This window comes from Mytilus californianus, unplaced genomic scaffold (genome assembly GCF_021869535.1).
Source record: "Mytilus californianus isolate M0D057914Y unplaced genomic scaffold, xbMytCali1.0.p SCAF_1, whole genome shotgun sequence".
Taxonomy (NCBI): Eukaryota; Metazoa; Mollusca; class Bivalvia; order Mytilida; family Mytilidae; genus Mytilus; species Mytilus californianus.
Window position 1 is genome coordinate 57,607,461 of NW_026262581.1, and position 8,747 is coordinate 57,616,207.

General features: G+C 36.0%; 1 long non-coding RNA gene across 1 annotated transcript; it reads left to right on the top strand.

Moving 5' to 3' along the window:
* Positions 1-2,162: 2,162 nt before the first annotated feature.
* Positions 2,163-4,582, top strand: LOC127722222 (uncharacterized). The gene is made up of 3 exons (XR_007991703.1): positions 2,163-2,429; positions 3,491-3,783; positions 4,553-4,582. It is a non-coding gene; the product is annotated as an uncharacterized LOC127722222 (long non-coding RNA).
* Positions 4,583-8,747: the final 4,165 nt, after the last annotated feature.

An 8,747-nucleotide genomic window follows, 5' to 3' on the forward strand; every position in this document is an offset into this window, starting at 1 on the left:
TTGTATATTTTGTATCAAAAGAGAGACAGAAGATCCTAAAGGGATATTCAAACTCATAAGTCGATGACATACTGACAACTCAATGGCAAAAAAAAAAACGAAAACCGACCGAAAGACAAACAACAGTTTACCTGACACAACATAGAAAACTAAAGACTAGATGTAATGAACCCAACCAAAAACCTGGGGTGAACTTAGGTGCTCAGGTAGGGTTAGCATATCCAAATGATAAAAATCCTGCAACAGATAAACCAATCCATCAATCCAAAAAATGAATAAAAGGCAATGTTGGGTATACATCAATGAGAGCAATCTTTATCTCAAATTAGTGAACTCATGACCATATTATAAACTGTGGGTCACATTTTGAGTACTGCTTACAATAATCTTCTCGTTTCCTTTCTTTGATTAGCAATAAAATGCTACATTGAATTACTGATTTTTGTCGCAGAAAGCTCGACATAGGGATAGTGATCCGGCGGCGGCGGCGTTAGCTAACTTCTTAAAAGCTTTATATTTTAGAAGGTGGAAGGTCTGGCTGCTTCATACTTTGTATATGGATGCCTCATGTTACGAAGTTTCCGGCAGTCCAATGTCCTTGACCTCATTTTCATGGTTCAGTGACTACTTGAAAAAAAAGTTGAGATTTTTTGTAATGTTAGATTCTCTCTTATTATAAGTAATAGGATAACTATATTTGGTATGTGCTTACCTTGCAAGGTCCTCATGCCCGTCAGACAGTTTTCACTTGACCGCGACCTCATTTCATGGATCAGTGAACAAGGTTAAGTTTTGGTGGTCAAGTCCATATCTCAGATACTATAAGCAATAGGTCTAGTATATTCGGTGTATGGAAGGACTGTAAGGTGTACATGTCCAACTGGCAGGTGTCATCTGACCTTGACCTCATTTTCATGGTTCAGTGGTTATAGTTAAGTTTTTGTGTTTTGGTCTGTTTTTCTTATACTGTATGCCATAGGTCTACTATATTTGGTGTATGGAATGATTGTAAGGTATACATGTCTAGCGGGCAGGTGTCATTTGACCTTGACCTCATTTTCATGGTTCAGTGGTCAAAGTTAAGTTTTTGAGTTTTGGTCTTTTTTTCTAATACTATGTGCAATAGTTCAACTATATTTGGTATGTGCGTACCTTGCAAGGTCCTCATGCCCGTCAGACAGTTTTCACTTGACCTCGACCTCATTTCATGGATCAGTGAACAAGGTTAAGTTTTGGTGGTCAAGTCCATATCTCAGATACTATAAGCAATAGGTCTAGTATATTCGGTGTATGGAAGGACTAAGGTGTACATGTCCAACTGGCAGGTGTCATCTGACCTTGACCTCATTTTCATGGTTCAGTGGTTATAGTTAAGTTTTTGTGTTTTGGTCTGTTTTTCTTATACTGCATGCCATAGGTCTACTATATTTGGTGTATGGAATGATTGTAAGGTGTACATGTCTAGCGGGTAGGTGTCATCTGACCTTGACCTCATTTTCATGGTTCAGTGGTCAAAGTTAAGTTTTTGAGTTTTGGTCTTTTTTTCTAATACTATGTGCAATAGTTCAACTATATTTGGTATGTGCGTACCTTGCAAGGTCCTCATGCCCGTCAGACAGTTTTCACTTGACCTCGACCTCATTTCATGGATCAATGAACAAGGTTAAGTTTTGGTGGTCAAGTCCATATCTCAGATACTATAAGCAATAGGTCTAGTATATTCGGTGTATGGAAGGACTGTAAGGTGTACATGTCCAACTGGCAGGTGTCATCTGACCTTGACCTCATTTTCATGGTTCAGTGGTTATAGTTAAGTTTTTGTCGAGCCTGCGACTTTTGTCGCAGAAAGCTCGACATAGGGATAGTGATCCGGCGGCGGCGGCTACGGCGGCGGCGGCGTTAGCTAACTTCTTAAAAGCTTTATATTTTAGAAGGTGGAAGGTCTGGATGCTTCATACTTTGTATATGGATGCCTCATGTTACGAAGTTTCCGTCAGTCACATGTCCAATGTCCTTGACCTCATTTTCATGGTTCAGTGACTACTTGAAAAAAAAGTTAAGATTTTTTGTAATGTTAGATTCTCTCTTATTATAAGTAATAGGATAACTATATTTGGTATGTGCGTACCTTGCAAGGTCCTCATGCCCGTTAGACAGTTTTCACTTGACCTCGACCTCATTTCATGGATCAGTGAACAAGGTTAAGTTTTGGTGGTCAAGTCCATATCTCAGATACTATAAGCAATAGGTCTAGTATATTCGGTGTATGGAAGGACTGTAAGGTGTACATGTCCAACTGGCAGGTGTCATCTGACCTTGACCTCATTTTCATGGTTCAGTGGTCAAAGTTAAGTTTTTGAGTTTTGGTCTTTTTTTCTAATACTATGTGCAATAGTTCAACTATATTTGGTATGTGCGTACCTTGCAAGGTCCGCATGCCCGTCAGACAGTTTTCACTTGACCTCGACCTCATTTCATGGATCAATGAACAATGTTAAGTTTTGGTGGTCAAGTCCATATCTCAGATACTATAAGCAATAGGTCTAGTATATTCGGTGTATGGAAGGACTAAGGTGTACATGTCCAACTGGCAGGTGTCATCTGACCTTGACCTCATTTTCATGGTTCAGTGGTTATAGTTAAGTTTTTGTGTTTTGGTCTGTTTTTCTTATACTGTATGCCATAGGTCTACTATATTTGGTGTATGGAAATATTTTATGATGTACCTGTCAGTCTTGCAGGTTTTATTTGACCTTGACCTCATTTTCACGGTTCATTGCTCAGTGTTAAGTTTTTGAGTTTTGGTCTGTTTTTCTAATACTATAAGCAATAGGTCAACTATATTTGTTGTATGGAAGGATTGCAAGCTGTAGTACATATCTGCCTGGCATTGTTCATCTGACCTTGACCTCATTTTCTTGGTTCATTGGTCAATGTTTAGTTTTCTTGGTTAAGTCTGTATCTTAGAAACTATAAACAATAGGTCAACTATATTTAGTGTATTGAATGATTGTAAGGTGTACATGTATTTCTTGTTTGGTTTATATGACCTTGACCTCATTTTCTTGGATCATGTTAAGTGTATGTGATAGTTGTAGTAAAGCTTTATATTTAGGACTATCAACATAATATCAATGATTAGTAAAGAAGGCGAGACATTTCAGTGTGTGCACTCTTGTTATTGTTGAGCCTGCGACTTCTGTTGCAGAAAGCTCGACATAGGGACAGTGATCAGGCGCCGGCCACGGCAGCATTAACAAACTTCTTAAAAGCTTAATATTTCAGAAGGTAGAAGACCTGGATCCTTCATACTTTGTATATAGATGCCTTATATTATGAAGTTTCAGTCTGTCATATGTCCATTGTCCTTGAAATAATTTTTATGGTTCAGTGACTACTTGAAAAAAAAGTAAATATTTTTAGTATTCTTAATTTCTCTCTTATTATGAGTAATAGGATAACTATATTTGGTATGTGCGTACCTTTCAAGGTCCTCATGCCCGTCAGACAGTTTTCACTTGACCTCGACCTCATTTCATGGATCAATGAACAAGGTTAAGTTTTGGTGGTCAAGTCCATATCTCAGATACTATAAGCAATAGGTCTAGTATATTCGGTGTATGGAAGGACTGTAAGGTGTACATGTCCAACTGGCAGGTGTCATCTGACCTTGACCTCATTTTCATGGTTCAGTGGTCAAAGTTAAGTTTTTGAGTTTTGGTCTTTTTTTCTAATACTATATGCAATAGTTCAACTATATTTGGTATGTGCGTACCTTGCAAGGTCCTCATGCCCGTCACACAGTTTTCACTTGACCTCGACCTCATTTCATGGATCAATGAACAAGGTTAAGTTTTGGTGGTCAAGTCCATATCTCAGATACTATAAGCAATAGGTCTAGTATATTCGGTGTATGGAAGGATTGCAAGCTGTAGTACATATCTGCCTGGCATTGTTCATCTGACCTTGACCTCATTTTCTTGGTTCATTGGTCAATGTTTAGTTTTCTTGGTTAAGTCTGTATCTTAGAAACTATAAACAATAGGTCAACTATATTTAGTGTATTGAATGATTGTAAGGTGTACATGTATTTCTTGTTTGGTTTATATGACCTTGACCTCATTTTCTTGGATCATGTTAAGTGTATGTGATAGTTGTAGTAAAGCTTTATATTTAGGACTATCAACATAATATCAATGATTAGTAAAGAAGGCGAGACATTTCAGTGTGTGCACTCTTGTTATTGTTGAGCCTGCGACTTCTGTTGCAGAAAGCTCGACATAGGGACAGTGATCCGGCGCCGGCCACGGCAGCATTAACAAACTTCTTAAAAGCTTAATATTTCAGAAGGTAGAAGACCTGGATCCTTCATACTTTGTATATAGATGCCTTATATTATGAAGTTTCAGTCTGTCATATGTCCATTGTCCTTGAAATAATTTTTATGGTTCAGTGACTACTTGAAAAAAAAGTAAATATTTTTAGTATTCTTAATTTCTCTCTTATTATGAGTAATAGGATAACTATATTTGGTATGTGCGTACCTTTCAAGGTCCTCATACCTGTCAGACAGTTTTCACTTGACCTCGACCTCATTTCAAGGATCAGTGAACAAGGCTTAGTTTTCATGGTCAAGTCCACATCTCAGATACTATAACCAATAGGTCTACTATATTTGGTGTATGGAATGATTGTAAGGTGTACATGTCCAACTGGCAGGTGTCATCTGACCTTGACCTCATTTTCATGGTTCAGTGGTTTAACTTATGTTTTTGTGTTTTGGTCTGTTTCTTATACTGTATGCAATAGGTCAACTATATTTTGTGTATGAAAATATTTTATGATGTACATGTCAGTCTTGCATGTTTTATTTGACCTTGACCTCATTTTTACGGTTTATTACTCAATGTTAAGTTTTTGATTTTTGGTCTGTTTTTCTGATACTATAAGCAATAGGTCAACTATATTTGGTGTATGGAAGATTGTAAGGTGTATATGCCTGTCTGGCAACTATCATCTGACCTTGACCTCATTTTCATGGTTCATTGGTCAATCTAAAGTTTTCCTGGTTAAGTTTGTTTCTTAGATACTATATGCAATAGGTTGACTATGTTTAAAGCATGTAATGATTGTAAGGTGAACATGTCTGCCTGGCAGGGTTCATCTGACCTTGACCTCATTTTCATGGTTCATTGATCAATATTAAGTTTTCCTGGTTAAGTTTGTTTCTTAGAAACTATGTGCAATAGGTCAACTATATTTAAAGCATATTTGGTGCATGGAATGATTGTAAGGTGTACATGTATTTCCAGTTTGGTTTATCTGACCTTGACCTCATTTTATTGGATCATGTTAAGTTTATGTGATAGTTGTAGTAAAGCTTTATATTTAGGACTAACAACATAAAATCAATGGTCAGTAAAGAAGGCGAGACATTACAGCGTGTGCACTCTTGCAGTAAGAATTTTTGATTAAATAGCAGTTTTGAAGGGATATTGTTACAAAACTGATAGTTTAATTCAGAAATGGTATTGCATTATCGTTACATCACTGTTTCAGACATGATAGGTGATACATGTAGCTATATATAGTAAATCCTTGTCCTTGGATTTCAATAAACGTAATCTATGTATTAATGGTAAATAATTAAGTCAAGGATTTCGTTACCACAAATTACTAAAAACCTTTACTAAATTCTTCCATAGATACAAAGATTTGGTTTGTAAGTTTGGTTGTACCTGTAGAAAACTTATTTTGAATAGCTGTCAGTAACTGCGAGTACTCTCAGATCTGTGCTTAGTGTCTTTATTGTTGTAGGGATGTATAAATAACCTGCCACGTCCGGTCAGTGTTTTTGATACTTGTTTTTCTGCTTTGTATCGATCTGATGAGTTAAGCCCTTTTCAACTCACGGCCACGATACTACGTCATACGTTGTACTTATTGATCGCTATCATTTGGTAATTTAAAAGGCTGTCAATTTTGCAAACACTTCTGTGCAGTTTGAAAACTGTACAAGGATACTGTTTCCACTTTCCCGTAAACATCGTCAAATAGCTATAGTTCACGAATAAAGGCAATGAGTACATGAAATTCTTCGAATATTATCAACAAAATACAAAGACCAGGCTGTATAGGCTCGCATGCAGCGTGAAATGCACTTTTTGAAGTGAACATTGTAAAACCAGAACATGATACAGTTTGCACTTGATCTATTAAAGGATACAGTTTGCACCTAAAAGGTTCTATGTTAATTCAATGGTTTGTGTCGTTATGCTTACACATAGCAAGTTTACAAAAGGTATCGACCCACGATTTTTAATCATAAAAAAGCACTGGATACAGTTTTGTCCGAAATGCAAATATAACTGGAAAATTCGAGATAAACCAAGGTAACTAAAGGTAAATGTTAGTTAGAAAATCAAAGTTGGACCTAAACATATATGTACAATTACGTACTATACTTGAAAGGATCTTTGTCGATGCATTCAATAATATATCAATACAAGTTGTGTCGTCTGCTGAAGCAAAAGAGAAATGATAGTACTGCAAGGATACAAACACAAACACATTTCTGAAACTTATCAACTAAATCTAGTAAACATTTCAAAATTTGTTTTTATATTTTAGTCAAATATGTAAATTTTGTATCAACCCTTCCTTACAGTTGATTCCAGATGTTTTGACTTTCTAATTAGTATTACCTTACCTTGGTGTATCGCGAATTTTCCAAATGATCCAAGGACACCGTTATAGTCCTTTGATTTTTGTTGCCTAAACATACTAGTCCAAAGTGTGGACAGTATATAACTTAAATTTTCCCTTCCAAATTTTTTTTTTGATATTTCAATAAAATATTAAGTAGGGGGATGAAATTCCATTTCGTAATGTCTGTATGATATATTTCTTCAATATAAAAATAAGGAGATGTGGTATGATTGCCAAAGAGACAACTATCCACCACAATTAAAATGAACTGGATGTAAGCAATTATAGAAAATATAGTAATTATAGAAAACTAACGGCCTAATTCATAACAAAACAATTTACGATAATCAAATATGACAGACCTGAACCAACGACAACCACTGAAATACAGGCTCCTGACTTGGGACAGGCACATATTATAGAATGTGGCGGACTTGATAGTGGTTGTCGTTTGTTGATGTGGTTCATAAGTGTTCCTCGTTTCTCGTTTTTTATATAGATCAGACCGTTGGTTTTCCTGTTTGAATGGTTTTACACTAGTCATTTTTGGGGCCCTTTATAGCTTGTTGTTCGGTGTGAGCCAAGGCTCCGTGTTGTAGGCAGTACTTTGACCTATAATGGTTTACTTTTACAAATTGTGACTTGGATGGAGAGTTGTCTCATTGGCACTCATACCACATCTTCTTTTATCTATTGAACATGTTTGAAGGCGCCAACCCCCCCCCCCCCCCCCCCCCCCCTACCCAGGGACAGTGGTGTAACGGAACAACACAAGAACAAACTATGCAAAACAATAAACGAAAAACGAATATTACAAACATAAAAAAAAACCAGTTGTTCTATATTGATTAAGCTCATCGTCCAATATACTAACCGACATGTATTGAGTGTTATTTGATAAATGTACCAAAGTAAAAGGAATCCAGACAATCCGAGATTAAAGGGCTGACAAGACTAGTGCTTTGTATGATAGCCGTAATTTGTTTAAATGTTCTTATTCAGGACTGATCAATTGTAAAACAAAATTCAAAAAAAATCTAGCCTATGTGCACATTTGAAACTATAAGACTGATGTTGAGAGATTACCACACCTAATGCGTACGTGTAAAATAGCATCAATTCAGCCACCTTAAGTCAAAAATATATAGACAAAGACTTAGGGATGATAATTGTCAATTTAAGTCTCATTATAGGTAAGTCCTCAAAATAAAAGTTCACTGTCACTTTTTTTTCTTATATCAAAAAAATAGAAATGTCATAACAATGCAGTTTGTTTGGGCAAAATTCGCCGAAAAAGAAAACAAGCTAAATATTTTGTTGTTTTTCGGAAGACGTCCGAAGCTTGCCCAACCGAATTATTTTTGATTACAATACAAGATGTCAATCGCATTGTGTAAAACATTAAACTATTAGCAGTCAATCTTACCCATCAATCTAAAAATAACTTAAACTGCAGTAAATGTTTTAAAGGTGATTCTTGAAACTGAATTCCTTATTCATATCAAATGGATAAGTGTCAGTTAAAACAATTTTGTATATAAGGAAGGTTAGCGTGAAAAGGTTTTTAATGTGTAAAAGGAATTTTTAGTATTTAATATATGTATATTTATATAAAGTAAATTGTTTGACCGGGTAAGTACAATAAATTGCATCAGAAAACAATGATACATTTATTAAATTTTATTGCTGTAACACATCGTTGAGGTATACGCTACTTAATAGTATTTGAAACTCGAAAAGCATTCGCATAAGAAGCAAATTGAATACTCGCAATAATCAGGAACTTGATGATGAGTCAGATGAGTTTGTTTATTTTGCTGATGATTCAATGTTTAATAACGGACCGACGAGTTACTGCTTTGCACTATTTTTGTCGAGCCTTCGACTTTTGTCGAAAAAGCGAGACATAGCGATCCTACATTCCGTCGGCGTCGTCGTCGTCGTCGTCGTCGTCGTCGGCGGCGTCCACAAATATTCACTCTGTGGTTAAAGTTTTTGAAATTTTAATAACTTTCTTAAACTATCCTGGATTTCTACCA